This window comes from Eretmochelys imbricata, chromosome 4, assembly GCF_965152235.1.
Source record: "Eretmochelys imbricata isolate rEreImb1 chromosome 4, rEreImb1.hap1, whole genome shotgun sequence".
NCBI lineage: Eukaryota > Metazoa > Chordata > Testudines > Cheloniidae > Eretmochelys > Eretmochelys imbricata.
Window position 1 is genome coordinate 116,087,458 of NC_135575.1, and position 17,007 is coordinate 116,104,464.

Here is a 17,007-nt window from a genome sequence, read left to right on the forward strand (position 1 = left end):
AAAGGGCGGGCGTTACCACTTCAATAAGGGGTAGATAAATGCGATCCCCCCCCCCACATTGTAATTCACTGTATACCTGCCTGCTTCTTTAACCAAGAACATATTTATTTGTGTGGTCCGCAGATGTACACTTGAATACAGCTTCTTAAAGAAACTATTTTGCCGGAGGGGAACAAAACGCGAGATGATTTCCCCCGGCGAGGGTGGGAGAGGCTGAAAAATGGTTTCTTCCACTGCCGTGGATTCTACCAGGGACTGTTTCTCGGCTCTGGAAGGCGAGAACTATCGTCACTGCTCTCGCCTCCCAGACCCCTCCTACCGAGCTTATTTGCATTGACGCAGCCGCCTGCTGTAGGAGGGGCAAGGACGCAAGCGCCGCTGGGCGTGGGAAAAATGAAGCCGGTTGGGAGGAGAGAGACGTGGAGGTGGGTGGGGCAACGCTGCGGGGAGGGAGCCCAGCCTGGGAAGCGTGACGCTCTGCTCGCCCCCGGTCTTGTGGGCCTTGTGCAAAGCCTCGCTACAGCTGCTAGTGCCCTAGGGTACCCCTTCCCCTCAGTCCTTGCTTTCGGGCAGCTTGTCTCTGCCGTCCCTGCACTCGTCCAGTCTCTGGTGGCCACCGACGGCTCAGCCTCATCAGCGCGTGAGCTTCCTGGGCTGGCTCCTTGCAGGCGGGCGCTGGGCCCCTGGGGCCTATTCAGAATGAGCCCAGTTAGCCTACGGTGGCTTTAAAGCAGTGGTGAGCAGGAGATTGGGAGGCCACCAGAAGCTAGGGTGACCAGAGAGCAAGTGTGAAAAATTGGGGTGGGGGGATAAAAGGTGTCTATGTAAGAAAAAGCCTCAAGTATTGGGACTGTCCCTATAAAATCAGGACATCTGGTCACTCTACCAGAAGCTTTTGGCTGTGACCCCGATCTCTCCTTGTAATGACCTAGGGGTTCCTTAAATAACAAATCAGTGAATGAGAAGGGACTAAAACTTTAATCAAAATAACCAGAGAGCATCTCTGGTGAACTGCTGCCCACAGGCATCCAGTGTTCCCAACGCCTGCCTCCCCCATTCTCCAAATTCCTATGTTCATAATACTGCCCCTTATGAGGGAGTGTCTAATTACAATCTTCTACAAACATATCTCTATGTCTTCCCTCTTAAAGAAAAAAATTGACTTATATATATATATAACAGCTAACAGCTATCTAATAGCACATCCATTCAATTTTCAACCCATGTAGTACATTTCCATAAACCTAATGTGTCAACTCTCTAGAGAGGAGAGGTTATCAGCACATCACTCTGAGTCTTTACCACTCACTTTCCTCAAACCTCCTGTCTCCAGGCAGGTTAGCAAGTCTCTATGAGTCTTTCAAGATGTTTAATCTCCAGCTCTGATCTCAGAAACTGCCTTATCTTAGAGTCTGAGTTCTCTTGTGCCTTGACCCTTTCTCCTTTGTGCATTGATGGGAAATGCTAGAGTCCATATCTACTGTCAATGTGTAGAATCTTTTTGGGATTATTTGTAGATCCCTTTGATTACATCTAAATATGTCCCCCTGGTCTGTCTGGACTACATAAAACTTTGGATGCAGCTGCTCTTTAATGGTACCCTGTGTTCCAAAGTATTGGAGGTGTGATTCCTCAGGCACACTCTTATCACCTGGGTTAAGAGAGAGGAGTTCATGGGCCCTTTTGTCAAAATAATATTTCTGCTTCCACTTCTGATTTTCTTTAGTCTTTCATTGTTATGAGATTTCAGTAAATATCAGTAAATGGTAATTAGGTCTGATCCTTCTTCCCATTAACAGCTGAGATGGAGAAAAGCCATTCTCCAGGGGTGTATTTCAGTAACACTTTATACAAATCTACCCCACTGTCAAAAGTCTTTTTCATAAGCTTCTTTACTGTCTGTTTAGTCCTTTCCACAGGTCCATTTGATTTGGGGGTAATTTGGACTGGAAGTTTTGTAATGAAAATTCCAAACTATGGAAAATTATCTAAAATCTGCACTGGAAAATTGCAGCCCATTATTGCTAAAGACTTCATCTGGAATTCCGATGTCTGAAGAAGATTCCCTTCATGCCAGCTGTCACTGACTTTCTATTAGTACCGTGCGGCGTGCAAATTTCTGGATTCAGAGAATAATAAGCTGTGACTATTAAATAATGCTTTGATTGCAAGGTAAATAAGTCAGTGTTGACCTTCTAAGGCCTTTATGGAACTGGATGATGTCTCCGTGGCTCTGTCTATTGGCATGGCATGTATTTCAAACATGAAAAGCAGTTTCTTACCACATTAGCAGTGTTGTGATTGATCTGTGGCCAATACAGCACCTCTCATGCTCGTTGTTTGTACTTCTCAATTCTTAAATGACCCTCGTGGATCTTCTGTAGCATTTCTTTCCGGAGGCACATTGGAATTACAACCTTACTGCCCTTGAAAATCACCCCATCTATCACCGTAAGTTCATGTCTGCAGTTCCAATAGTCTCTCATACTTGGACAGCAACTCCTTATTTCTTCAGGCCACCCTTTAATTATCACTTCTTTAAGGATTCCCAAGGATTCATCTTTCTTTGTTTCTTCTCTTATTTGTTACAGTTTCCTGTAACTATGGGAATTGACTTTACAATCAAATCTACATAGGCTTGCATCTCTGTCTCTAAAGTCTTCTCTGGTGTCGTGGGAGCCACTGCTCTGGAAAGTGCATCTTCAGTGATCATGAATTTACAAGGCGTTTTGGTCACAACCAAATCATACTTTTGCACCATCATCATCATCATCAAGATGTAGTCATTTAGCCATTTGCTAACTAGCACTATCAGAGGCTTGTGGTCTTTTTCAACTTCCACCTTCCGGCCATAAATAATATACTGATTGAATCTCTCCCAGGTAAACAATATTCCTAAAAGCTCCTTCTCAATCTGGTTTCTGCCTCAGTCAGCGATTTGGATGTATATGCCACTGGTTGCCGACAATCCTCACATTTCTGTAAAATCACTGCACCTAACCCAGACTCTGAAGCATCTGCTGAAATTTTAATAGGTCTTCCTGATGCATAGAACTTCAGCATTGGTTCTTGTATCAGTTTAAACCTTCCCATGTTTAAACCATGATTTCTCCTGTTCTGAACCCCAATACCATTTATTTTTATTTCCCCCCCAACTTTTTAAGCTAGTCAAGCTACTATTGTGCTCACCAAATACATGCAAAAGCTCCTGTGCCTGGTGCTCCACATGATTCTCTCATGCCCCCCTTTATCTCTGCTTTCAGTTGCAAATATAGGACTTACCTTCAAAATCACTGCCATTTCCTCCTCATTCAGCACTTCTGACACCATGTAATGATCTTGGGGTTCATTAAATAACAAACCACTGAATGAGAAAGGAATAAAACTTTAATAAAACAAACTAGAGAGCGTCTCTGGTGAACTGCTGACCACAATGTGGTGTTCTCAATCCCTGCCTCCAGGACACATCTCCAAATTCCTATGTTCTGTGACGGGGCAAGGCCAGATGGCAATAGAAAAGTAGTGGCAGATAGATATATTAGCTCCAGGCTAAACAAATCCCTGGTACCAGGTTAAGTGAAATGGCAGCTGCTCCAGGTCAATTAAGACACCTGGGGCCAATTAAGAACTTTCCAGAAGGCAGGGAGAAGGCTAGGTTGATTGGGACACCTGAAGCCTATCAGGGGCTGGCTGAAACTAGTTAAAAGCCTCCCAGCCAGTCAGGTGGGTGTGCATGTCAGGAGCTGTGGAAGGAAATTAGGCTGTTGGAGAGGCTGAGTAGTACACACCATATCAGGTACAAGGAAGGAGGTCCTGAGATAAGGGTGAAGTGGAGCTTGAGGAAGTGAGGGTTGCTGTGGGGGAAGTAGCTGAGGGGATTGTACATGTCATGTTTCTAAAAGGTCAGCTACCATAGCTGATACTATTAGGATCCCTGGGCTGGAGCCTGGAGTAGAGGGTGGGCCTGGGCTCTTCCCCTCTCCCCCCCGCACCTTTGTCCCCTGATTAATCACTGAGACTGGGAGACAACAGAGACTGTGCAAGGAAAGATAACTTCTCTTCACCTCCCTTCGCTGGCTTGTGATGAAAATGGCTCAGTAGACTGTGACCCTTGTCTCTAGAGAGAGAAGGGTTACATGGAGGGTCACAGTGAGCCTCTGAGCTAGCGAGATCCGCCAGGAAATGCGGGACCCACGGAGGCAAGGACAGAGCTTTGTAACAGTTCATAATACTGTCTCTTATGAGGAAGCATATCTAAATTATAATCTTCTACAAACATATCTCTACACTCCTGGAGTGGTGAGAATTCAAAATGGGACCCATCTACTCAACTTAAATGTGCTGTGACTGTAGGACAGGGAAGATTGCACAGGCCCCTAGGAAAGGTAAGGGCAGGCATCTTCCTGGGTGGGTGCAGGCATTGCACACTCCTCTCTCCATGCCCCAAAGCAGGAAACTAGTTGGGGACTTGTGACCTAGACAGCTCATGTTAGAGTTCAGGTTGAACCTGTGATACAGCCTAAGAAGTGGGCTGGGGGTGGCTTATGCACAATGGAGGTTGCAGGGCATGTAATCCAGTTGTGGGATATGTGCTGGATAGTGAGATCTTAAAACACACTGATCGCTCTTGTCCCTGACTGGGATTGGCTGTGACAATAGTGTTAAATGTAAACCCATAAATAATTAGACAATTATAAAACCACTCAATAAAAGTAGGTGTCAGTTGTCCTAAACAAATGATCAAGCCAAGTCCCTCTCTTTTTGTTCTCTGCCTTGGAGATAGCAGTACCAGAAATGGTACATCTATAGTGTGTATCAGATAGAGGTGTACATAATAAAATTATAAATAATGTGTATATTGGGTACATAAAGCATATTTCCAATTCCATGTTTCCAATTTCCATGTTTCCAACTCTTTAATGTTGGACAGTGATAGTCCCAGTTACACCTTTGACTCTTTGGACCTGTTCATTCCATCTAAATTAATACAAGATATCCCATAAGTAAAATGGGGAGGGGTAAGAAAGAATGACCATTGCTTGCCTCCTAGGCTATGAAGCCCTGCTCAGTAGTGAGGGTTGTGAAGGACTGTACTGAGATGGGAACTGCCTCAGAACAGTTTGTTTTTGTCTTTTAAGTTCTTTGAGTCAGGAACTCTTTGTGTCTCTCTCTCTTTTTCCAGTAGTTGGCACTACTGGAAATTAATAATACACCTGGTATAAATAAAATGTAGACACTGTGGATTTTAGTGTACATGCAGAATTACATCAGTGCTTCCTCATTATGTGTACTAGAATTGAAATACTGCAGTAGTACTGCATATAAATAAGAAAATAACTCACCAACAGTTGTCATACACTGTTTTATCCCTCTCATTAGTTACTTGGGAAATCACACTTAAAATTTTAAATATGGGTGGCACATAAAATGGTAACTGATTTTGCTTGCACTTCTGTGCGAAAAGGTTACTTTTACAGCAAATTCTTGCATTGGTAAAAGCAGACATAGCTAATCAGTGGTAGCTGACTAGTAGTTTTGGTATTGTAGGGTGCTGTCGTGTGCAGGCCACCTCCCAGGACAGTCACCCCAACCTCTGTATGTTCTCTGTCAGACCCATGAAGCATGCACACTCCGCACAGGTGGAATTAAGGTTCCCTTTCTTTGTGGCTGCTTAGTGAAACACAATAAAAACGTATTCCATTTTTCATAGAATATCAGGGTTGGAAGGGACCTCAGGAGGTCATCTAGTCCAACCCCCTGCTCAAAGCAGGACCAATCCCCAATTAAATCATCTCAGCCAGGGCTTTGTCAAGCCTGACCTTAAAAACGTCTAAGGAAGGAGATTCCACCACCTCCCTAGGTAACGCATTCCAGTGTTTCACCATCCTCCTAGTGAACAAGTTTTTCCTAATATCCAACCTAAACCTCCCCCACTGCAACTTGAGACCATTACTCCTTGTCCTGTCCTCTTCTACCACTGAGAATAGTCTAGAACCATCCTCTCTGGAACCACCTCTCAGGTAGTTGAAAGCAGCTATTAAATCCCCCCTCATTCTTCTCTTCTGCAAACTAAACAATCCCAGTTCCCTCAGCCTCTCCTCATAAATCATGTGTTCCAGACCCGTAATAATTTTTGTTGCCTTTCACTGGACTCTCTCCAATTTATCCACATCCTTCTTGTAGCGTGGGGCCCAAAACTGGACACAGTACTCCAGATGAGGTCTCACCAATGTCGAATAGAGGGGAATGATCACGTCCCTCGATCTGCTCGCTATGCCCCTGCTTATACATCCCAAAATGCCATTGGCCTTCTTGGCAACAAGGGCACACTGTTGACTCATATCCAGCTTCTCGTCCACTGTCACCCCTAGGTCCTTTTCTGCAGAACTGCTGCCTAGCCATTCGGTCCCTAGTCTGTAGCAGTGCATTGGGTTCTTCTGTCCCAAGTGCAGGACCCTGCACTTATCCTTATTGAACCTCATCAGATTTCTTTTGGCCCAATCCTCCAATTTGTCTAGGTCCCTCTGTATCCTATCCCTGCCCTCCAGCGTATCTACCACTCCTCCCAGTTTAGTATCATCCGCAAATTTGCTGAGAGTGCAATCCACACCATCCTCCAGATCATTTATGAAGATATTGAACAAAACCGGCCCCAGACCGACCCCTGGGGCACTCCACTTGACACCGGCTGCCAACTAGACATGGAGCCATTGATCACTACCCGTTGAGCCCGACAATCTAGCCAACTTTCTACCCACCTTATAGTGCATTCATCCAGCCTGTACTTGTTTAACTTGCTGACAAGAATACTTTGGGAGACCATGTCAAAAGCTTTGCTAAAGTCAAGAAACAATACATCCACTGCTTTCCCTTCATCCACAGAACCAGTAATCTCATCATAGAAGGCGATTAGATTAGTCAGGCATGACCTTCCCTTGGTGAATCCATGCTGACTGTTCCTGATCACTTTCCTCTCATGTAAGTGCTTCAGGATAGATTCTTTGAGGACCTACTCCATGATTTTTCTGGGGACTGAGGTGAGGCTGACTGGCCTATAGTTCCCAGGATCCTCCTTCTTCCCTTTTTTAAAGATTGGCACTTTTAAAAAGATTTTTCACCAGGTGCACCCTTAGAATAGGGTTTTTCCACAGTCCTTCCCAAGTACTGTTGTGTCAGGGCTTCACCATTCCATTTTACCCTTTCCCCAGGGCTTGACAGCTACCTTCAGTTGCCAATTGTCTCACCTCCTGTCCTCGGGCTCACCCACCAGTACCTTCCTGGGCTCTTATCCCAGCTTTCTTTGGGTAGGGAGTTCTGCCAGTCCCACACCAGCTGAAACACCTCTATGGAAAGACCAACCTCAGTCTTTCCCATGCTCTATTCTTCTTAGAGGAAACACCACCTCCATACTACTGGCACGTGACCCTGGGTCATCTTACTTATCCACCACCCCAAATCTTGAAATGGGGTGCTGTATCACAGAATATCAGGGTTGGAAGGGACCTCAGGAGATCATCTAGTCCAACCCCCTGCTCAAAGCAGGACCAATCCCCAATTTTTGCCCCAGATCCCAAATGGCCCCTTCAAGGATTGAACTCACAGCTCTGGGTTGAGCAAGGCCAATGCTCAAACCACTGAGCTATCCCTCTGCCCAATAAGGCATACACACCTTATGAGCAGCACACTATTATATCTGGTTACAAACATTTCAGACTCAATACGGTTTGGTAGTTTTGCTTCCCTTTAATCTGAAAATTAACTTGTGTGTGTTTTTAAATAAATAAAAATGGGTTTTGGCTATCATCAAAAGGCTGGCTGGGACTGTAGGTCATTGATATACAATGTTGGTGTAGAACAGAGGAAAACAAGGATTTTGCTTTTCACAGTAAAACATGACCCATAATTTATGCCGGCATATATTTTACTTAGTATTTTTATTGCACTTTTTCAAAGCACTGTACAAATATTAATTAATCCTCACATCCTTCTGAGGTAGATAGGACTGGCCTATCTTAATTTTAATGCTCAGCCTACTAATTCAGTGCCTTTCCTCTTATCTTTCATATATTTTTTTTTTAAAGTCTATTAAAGATCCAGACCTTGTGAAATTGGGAAGTAAACCTTCCTCTGTTGGTCAGATTAATTCAGATTCAGAATAGGTAGAACACAAATTTAAATTTGGTTAGAACTACCACAAATAGATATATATTATGCATGGTAAAATAGAGAATAGAGCAGTTTGTATGTAATTAAAAAAAAATAAATCTGAATCCAGATCCCAGTCTTGCAGTTTACAATACATGGGCAGACCCCTGTGCCCTCTCCCATGAGGCCTACTCATGTCATTAGGGGGGCTACCTGTATGTTGTAAATTGCATGATTGGGATCCTTGGTACCACAGGGCAAGTCAGTAGTCTTACTCTATTTTCCTCTTTTAACAATGAAGATTGATCAGCCCATTACATTAATATTTTCTTGTATGCTTCTGGCTCCCCCCGTCCCCCTTTGTTTGTGGGCTGTTTTTTTTTTTTTTGTAGAGAAGATTATTAGGATTTCTCCCAAAAGCATCACGCACAATGCTGCCAAAGTGAACAAACCTCTCCATGAAAGAAAGTAAAAATGCATGCCTGGGATACAAAATTCTATGCCTTACAAAAAGCTGTTTATGAGGACCAGAGTGAAGGGGGTCCTATTTCCCTTAATGTATTGATTTATTCCTTCAGTTTGCCTCTCCTGGTGTGATAAGTGAGTGCAACCACTTATCTGGGATACATGGACATCTTAGTTTTTCAGTTATATAGCACACGTTCTTGATGTTAATTATTATTTAGGGAAAAGGCAGTGGCAGATTTAGAGTTAGTGGAGCCTTGTTGGCAGCTGCATTTTTTGGGGGGCCCCCTCGGGACCCAGCCAAGAAAAAGAACATTCTCTCTATCACCCCCCTGTTTTTCATTCTTTTTTTCTTCATCCTCCTCCTCCTGTATAATAAGCAATGGGAAGTAAATGAAAATAAAGTGAGGTAACTTGAATGGGGCAGGGGGCTGGGAGTGGGTGAAGGGTGCAGGCTCTGGGAGGAAGTTTGGGTGCGGGGTGCATGCTCTGGGCAGGGGGCGGCACATACCTCGGGCGGCGTGGTACATACCCCCATCCGGCAGCAACTCCTAGGCGGGGGGGTCAGGAGGGTCTCTGCGCGTCACTGCCCACAGGCGCCGCCCCTGCATCTCCCATTGGCCACAGTTCCTGGACAATCAAAGCTGCGGAGTTGGCGCTCAGGGCGGGGGTGATGCATGGAGACCCCCCCCCCAGGGGCCGCAGGGACATGCCAGCCACTTCTGGGAGCAAAGCGGCACGGAGGGAGGGGGGCAGAGTGGGCAGGGAGCCACCTTAGCCCTGCTGTGCTATTGCTGGCACATCTCTGAGCACCCCTGGGAGGGAGGGGGGCAGCGGGTTTTTGTGTGCTGCCTGGGGCAGGAGCAGCATGCAGAGCCACCTCCCCCCACCTGCCAAGGGCACACAGAGACATGCCGGCAGCCAGCCACTTCCAGGAGCGGCGTGGGGCCACTGGCCACAGCATGCAGGCAGCCTGCCTGCCTGAGCCCCACTGCTCCACTGGCTGGGACTCGGGGGCAGGTTGTCAGACATTTGTCCTGCATTTTGGGGGGCCCCCCTGTTGTTTGCAGGCCCTGTACTACCAAAGGGTTTGTTTTATGGTTAATCCGCTCCTGGGAAAAGATCAAGTTTGGTGTCAAACCTTATTTAGCCTATGATTTTTTTTTATTTTATTTTTTTGAAGTTGGATAGAGCTTTTGCTTGGGAAACTTAAAGGGCTTGCTATTGTCTCTAAAATGTTCTGCGTGTGGTTGGGAAGAACAACAAAGACTTTGTCACAGCTAGATACTATGAATGTTCAGCTGAAAAATTCATAATTCCTGTCTGGTGGAATGCATTACTGCCAGCAGTATATCTCTCTGCTCTTATCTATGTGCATTGATAATTTTTAGCTGAGATTAAACATTCAGAGGAACAGGGAGGCTGACAGATTTGCAGCATAGATTGTTTAAAGGCGTAAACGGTGACTATCTCATCTGGCTATAACTCTGTAGATGTGATGTAAGTTTAAGGTACTAAAAAAAGTGACAGAATAACTCCAGGTAAGGGAGTTTCATCAATTTAAATTTTCACAGTTGCAGAAAATTATGTGGTGGGTCAGACAATAATTATTTAATGACACTGAAATTCAAAAAGTTGAAGCTTTATAACTGTTAAAACACAAGTTGTCACCATCATATGTCCAAATATACAAAGTAAATATCTTTAAATCAAACTCTAATAAGTTCTCAAGCAGCACTTTTCTTACTTTCCTTATCTACGAATTCCCTAATACATTTCAGTTATTGAGGAAAATCCTTTTGTTGGTTTGTGTATGTATGGTGAAACTGACATTTACCAACTTTTATCGAAGACCAAACAAAAGCATTGGTGAAGCAAATATATTGTAAGCTCTTTGAGGAAGAGACTGTGCCTGCCTTTGTGTTTTGTATAGTGACTACCACAATGTGCCCCAATTCTGAGTGGGAACTCTGGCAACAGTGTAATATATTTCGTGACAATATAGAGTGTCTGAGAAGATGGCATTCTAAATTATAGACACGGTCAACTTCTGCTTACTCCTCGTAGCACTTAAAGTTTGTGAATGTGTGTTTAAAATTGCCTGAATGTTATCCCTTACAATATCATTGGTTATTTTGCTCACATGACTGATATTTAAAATAGGGCTATTGCCATAAGAGGGGGAAAAAAGATCCTGTTAGGCTTCACCACAGATTTCCAACATCAATTCTTGCTCCACAAACCTACCAACGTGGCAACCTGTGCTTTGCAAGCTCTGGCTAACAGTTTGCTCCTGCCCCACATTTGTCCAAACACAATATTTTCCCATCTTACTTTCTATGTATAATTCAAACATCTGCCAGTATTTACTATTAGTATGGAGGTGTTGGTTGCGATGCCATAATTAAGTTTTGAATTCCATAGTGAAGAAATAGCGCATCTCTGATTGTTTGAGTATTGTGGTGAGGCTGGCTCTATGGAACCCTAAGGTTTAACTTCAGCTGAAACTCTCCATAGGTCTCCAGGAATTCTTCAATGACTCTAATTCAAATGGACAATACCAGGAATCTACTGTTGGTAGACTCACTGCAAGCCCTTCTGGGGAAATGTGTAAACCAGTTTGACCAAGTGCAGGAGCTCTGCTGGAAAACTCAGATCTTGGTGAAGGAACTCTTGAACAAAGGAACCTTGAAATGGAAAAAAGAATGCCTGTGAACTGAAGAGAGACACACTGATTGGAGGGCCAGACCATCAAAGGGGCAGAAGCTGTAGGGGTAAAGCCTGTCTTGTTCATCCCCAGTGCTGGGACCGCCTGGGTAATGTGGAGCCTACTTAAACTGGCGTGGAAAGGCTAAGTTAAGGTAGGAGAGTATGCATGTAGGTCTTTTGTTGTTTTAACCCTTTTCCTCTCTATGTTCCTGTGGATAAATAAATAATACTTTGTTTGAAGAGGCTGTTCTGAGTCACTGCAACTTCACACTGGTCACAAGCTCCTGAAGAAAAGTCTATGCAGGATTTTAATGCAGTTGGGCCTGCAAGAGGGAATATGGTTGGTAAATGGGGTGTTGTAGCCTTGTCAGTCCAGTCTAAGAGTGGGACAAATCACAGGATTCCATTATGAGAGGAGTGCAGGTATAGGTCTGTCACTTGGAAAGGGTGCTCACAGAGATGGGCAAAAGTACAGCTTCACCCTCAGAACTGTAACATCTGTTTTGCATTTAAAGCAGGGATTCAACCTCTTTGTTATGGGTAAATGACAGCACCGTCTCCCCATAGCTACAGCATTTACTCTCTAGGTATAGAATTAATTTTCTGAAGATTTACAAATAAATCCATTGATTAGTTTGAGTTAAAATTAATTTTAAAATGAGTCCTTTAAGAAATTTAGTCTAAGTCTTTTCTTCTAAATTATCTTAAATGAAAAAATATTCTTCAAACTTTTCACATAGTTAAAATTAATTGAAATATATATTTGAGGAAATTTATGTTGAAATTAAGCTGCATTATTAATGATTTTGTATCTAATTGTTATATAGGCTACCACTAGGGTCGGGACAACAGCTCAGGTAACTCAAGTAACACCATTGTGACATCAGAGATAACTGAACCAGTCACCTCTACAGGTAACTTTCATGCAACAATTCTGTTGGTTATAATGACTCAGTGATATGAGGGAGACTAGACATACGTTAAGAATTCTCACGGATAGATTATTTGACTCAACTGCCATTGCTCTCTAAAGATTCCATGGCTGCATACTGGCTTGGGCACCAGAGTTTGAAAAGGCTCCCTATTGTGTCAGCTCCACTGTGTATTTAGGCATCACTGCTGGGAGAATTGAAGCAGAAGCACAGGGCTTCCTTAAAATGCAGAGATGTTGGGATTCAGGCTCTCTCCAGCACTCCTTTCGCATAATACAATCTCCATGACACAGATCTCTAAACCAATAGGCAATTGCAAATTAAGGGTCAGTTTCAGCAGTGCACTGTAGCTGCTTTTGTGCTGCTCTGATAATGCAAATTGGCTGAAAACCCAGTTTAACTGGTCAGTGCTCTCCGTCTGCTTTAAGCAACTGCCTTTAAAATATTTTCAATGATTTGTTCATTATTACATATCTTTAAATTATAAGAAATATTGATTAGTGTATTTTTTTGGGTTTCTTGTTTTGTGTTCATGCACAAATTTTTTAACCAACAAAAAAACAACCACCCAAGAAAATTACATTACAGAGATGTTGTAGATGCCACAAAAGCAAGCATTGCAAACCCAGGAAATTCAGAGCTAAGATTACTCTTTAAAGAAATCCAAACAAGTGAAGGTAAGATATGCCAAGTTAAACATCAAAACAACCTTATTCTGTCCTGTAGTGTCAGAATGAGAGAAATACCAATGCAAAAAACCTATTTTAAATCACTTTTAATCTGTGACTACAAATACTAAAATAACTACGTCATAATCGCATGGTGTCTCTACGAAGCAGAGTTAAGGTTGCTTGAATGCCATAACTGTTTATTTCCGTACATTAACATGTTTGGGTTTTAAGTGAAAATTTAACTCTGAATATAGGTTTCTGAGTAGGGTCACACATTCAAATTGAAAAGCTGCAAGGTGACAGACTTGTATGGAAAGCACAAGGGCCACTTTAATAATCTCATTCTCCCTCTCATTGTGGATTTGAGACCCGAACATCTATTTCCATCCTACCCAATGACATAGCTGACAGAGTACCTCATTCTCAAAACAGTCTATAGGCGATATTTACAGATTACCTATTCTACAGTTTTTCTGTTACATACACACAGAGGATAAAGGGAAGATGACTTAAAACTTGAAAATTTCTCAATACATTTGAAAAAATTTCTTGAGTAATTGTGATAGTTATTTTGGATGTCATTGCACATCAAGTGGATCGTGTGTAATTTGGCAGGACATCAGGCAAAGTTACTAGTTTGCATAACTTTAATTCTGAATTTCCAGATTTTTAAACAATTGCTTTTTGTGACTGCTTTACCATAATTTAGTATGTTGTAGCTGTAGAGGAGAAAAACCCTACCAACATTTGAAGGCTAAGAAATAATTGCTCTCTCTTTACCACTTTAAAAGACTTGTCTTCATGGGGATTTTTACCATCAGAACTATACCAGTATAATTATGTTGCTATAGTTTGACTGGTATAACTCCCCATGTGGACACTATTATTCCAGTGTACGAGGGGGTCCTTTTCCAGTTTAACTTATGTCATATATTACACTGGAATAAGATTGTCCACATGCGGAGTTATATCAGTATAACTATAGCAACATAATTATAGTGGTATAATTTTTATGTAAATGTCTCTGTGTTGACAAGCCCTTTCCCTTTGTCTGGCAATTTATTTTGGCTCTCCATATTTCAGTTCATTCATGTGCTGGACTAAAACAGAGTGGATCAAGGCAATGAAAACAGTGAGAATTCAGTGTATATAAGTAGGCTGTCAGGTTCTCAGGAAACCAGACAGTAATAAACATATCTGTTTCATGAAAATATTCACTTTAAATTACATTGTCCTTGTTCTACAATGTTTGCATTTCTGTTGGGTTTAATAAAAGGATAATAAATAAAGTTTTTTGTTCTCTTTGAGGATCATAAACTAATATACCAAATAGCTAAAAATTGGTAAAACATTATCTCTCATAAAATGCAACTGGGTTTTCCGGCAAATACAACACTAGGGAATGATTTGAAAGCTTTTTAGTCTCTACAGCAGGTCCTTTGTAGCCTAGTACCATAGCACATCAACTATGTAATTTCTCCATCTCCTATATCACAGTTAGGGTTCCTTAAATATGTGGGGCACAGGACAGTTGTCAAAAGTACAACAATAGCCAACTTACATGAAAATAGTATTCACGAAGTCTTTAATAATAAGACTCTGTTAGATGATAAAGGTAAATCTTAAGCAATGTTTTCCAAAATGTGCTTAGAGTGAACTATAAACATGCCTCACTTTTATAGATCTTTAAGGCTAGAAAGGACTATTATGTCAATAACTCATGCCATAGAATATTATCCAGTAACTTCTGAATCAAGGCCATAACTCCTAGTTGAACTAGACCATATCTTCTAGAAAGCCAGCCAGTCTTGATTTAAATACCCTTCAGGTAATGGAGAATCCAGTACATCCATAGCAAAAGTTAATTATCCTCACTGTCAAAAAATTGCACCTTATTTCTTATCTGAATTTGTCTACGTTCAGTTTCAAGCCATTGGATCTTGTTATGCCTCTGCCTTCTAGATTAAAGAGCTCTTTATGATCAGAAATCTTTTCTTCAAGTACGTACTTGCAGATAAAATGACCACTATGCACTTTGTATTCTGTGTTGTAATTGAAATCAATATATTTGAAAATGTAGAAAACATCCAATAAATAAATGGTATTCTATTATTGCTTAATAGCATGATAAATCATGATTAATTTTTAATCGTTTGACAGTTCTAATATTTTTTGAGATGGGGCAACCAGAACTAAATGCAGTATTCAAGGTGTGGGCATACTATGGATTTATATAGTGGCATTATGATACTTTGTGTCTTATGATCTATCCCTTTCCTAATGGTTCCTAACTTTCTTTTACCTTTTTGACTGCCGCTTCACATTGAGCAGATGTTCTCAGAGAACGATCCAGAATAATTCCAAGATCTCTTTGTTGAGTGGTAACAGCTAATGTAGACCCCATCATTTTGTATATACAGTACAATCTCTTTATCATGAAAGTGGATCTTTCAAATATAGACTTTTAAGTACAAAATAACTGCATTTAAAAATAAAACAATGTAAAAACTTTAGCGCCTACAGGTACACTCAGTCCTACGTCTTGTTTGGCCAGTTGCTCAGACAAACAAGTTTGTTTACATTTGCAGGCGATAATGCTGCCTGCTTCTTGTTTACAATGTTACCTGAAAGTGAGAACAGGCATTTGCATGGCACTGTTCTAGCCAGCGACGCAACATATTTACATGCTAAAGGCACTAAAGAGTCATATGTCCCGTCAGGCTTCAACCACCATTCCAGAGGACATGCATCCATGCTGATGACAGGTTCGACTTGACAGTGATCCAAAGCAGTGCAGACTGACGCACGTTCATTTTCATCATCTGAGTCAGATGCCAACAGCAGAAGGTTGATTTTCTTTTTTGGTGGTTTGGGTTCTCTAGTTTTCGCATTGGAGTGTTGCTCTTTTAAGAATTCTGAAAGCATGCTCCATATCTCATCTCTCTCAGATTTTGGAAGATACTTCAGATTGTTAAACCTTGGGTCAAGTGCTGTAGTTATCTTTAGAAATCTCACATTGGTACCTTCTTTGTGTTTTGTCAAATCTGCAGTGAAAGCGTTCTTAAAATGAACAACATGTGCTGGGTCATCATCTGAAACTGCCGTAACATGAAATATACGGCAGAATGCGGGTAAAACAGAGCAGGAGACATACAATTCTCCCTCAAGGAGTTCAGTCAGAAATTTAATTAATGCATTTGTTTAATGAGTGTCATTATCATAGAAGCATGACCTCTGAAATGGTGGCCAAAACATGAAGGGGCATACGGATGTTTAGCATATCTGGCGTGTAATTACCTTGCAATGCTGGCTACAAAAATGCCATGTGAATGCCTGGTCTCATTTTCTGGTGACATAAATAAAAAGTAGGCAGTACACAAACTTGTTTGTCTTAGCGATTGTCTCTACAAGAAGTAGGACTGAGTGGACTTGTAGGCTCTAAAGTTTTACGTTTTGTTTTTGAGTTATATATTAAAAAAAATCTACATTTGTAAGTTGCCCTTTCATGTTAGAGATTGCACTACAGTACTTGTATGAGGAAAATTGAAAAATACTATTTCTTTATCATTTTTACAGTGCAAATATTTGATCAAAAATATAAAATAAGCAATGTATACTTTGTATTCTGTGTTGTAATTAAAATCCATATATTTGAAAATGTAAAAAAACATCCAAAATATTTAATAAATTTCAATTGGTATTCTATTGTTTAACTGCAATTAAAACTGATCAATCACGATTAATTTTTTTGAGTTAATCACGTGAGTTAACTGCAATTAATCGACAGCCCTAAAAATAAATATCTATATCTATATCTATATGAATTGGAAAAAGTACAGAAAAGGGCAACAACAATTATTAGGGGTAGGAAACAGCTTCCATATGAGGAGAGATGAAGAAGAAGATTGGGACTCTTCAGCTTAGAAGAGAGATGACTAAGTGGGGATATGACAGAGGCGTTAAAATCTTGAATGGTGTGAAGAAAGTAAGTGTTATTTATCCCTTTTCCATAACACAAGAACCAAGGGCCATCCAATGAAATTAACATGCAGCAGTTTTAAAACTAACAAAAAGAAGTACTTCTT

At 41.5% G+C, this 17,007-nt stretch overlaps 1 long non-coding RNA gene across 1 annotated transcript; it reads left to right on the forward strand.

Moving 5' to 3' along the window:
* Positions 1 to 310: 310 nt before the first annotated feature.
* Positions 311 to 16,563, forward strand: LOC144264253 (uncharacterized). The gene is made up of 3 exons (XR_013345999.1): positions 311 to 425; positions 11,128 to 11,471; positions 12,147 to 16,563. It is a non-coding gene; the product is annotated as an uncharacterized LOC144264253 (long non-coding RNA).
* The last annotated feature ends 444 nt before the right edge of the window (positions 16,564 to 17,007 follow it).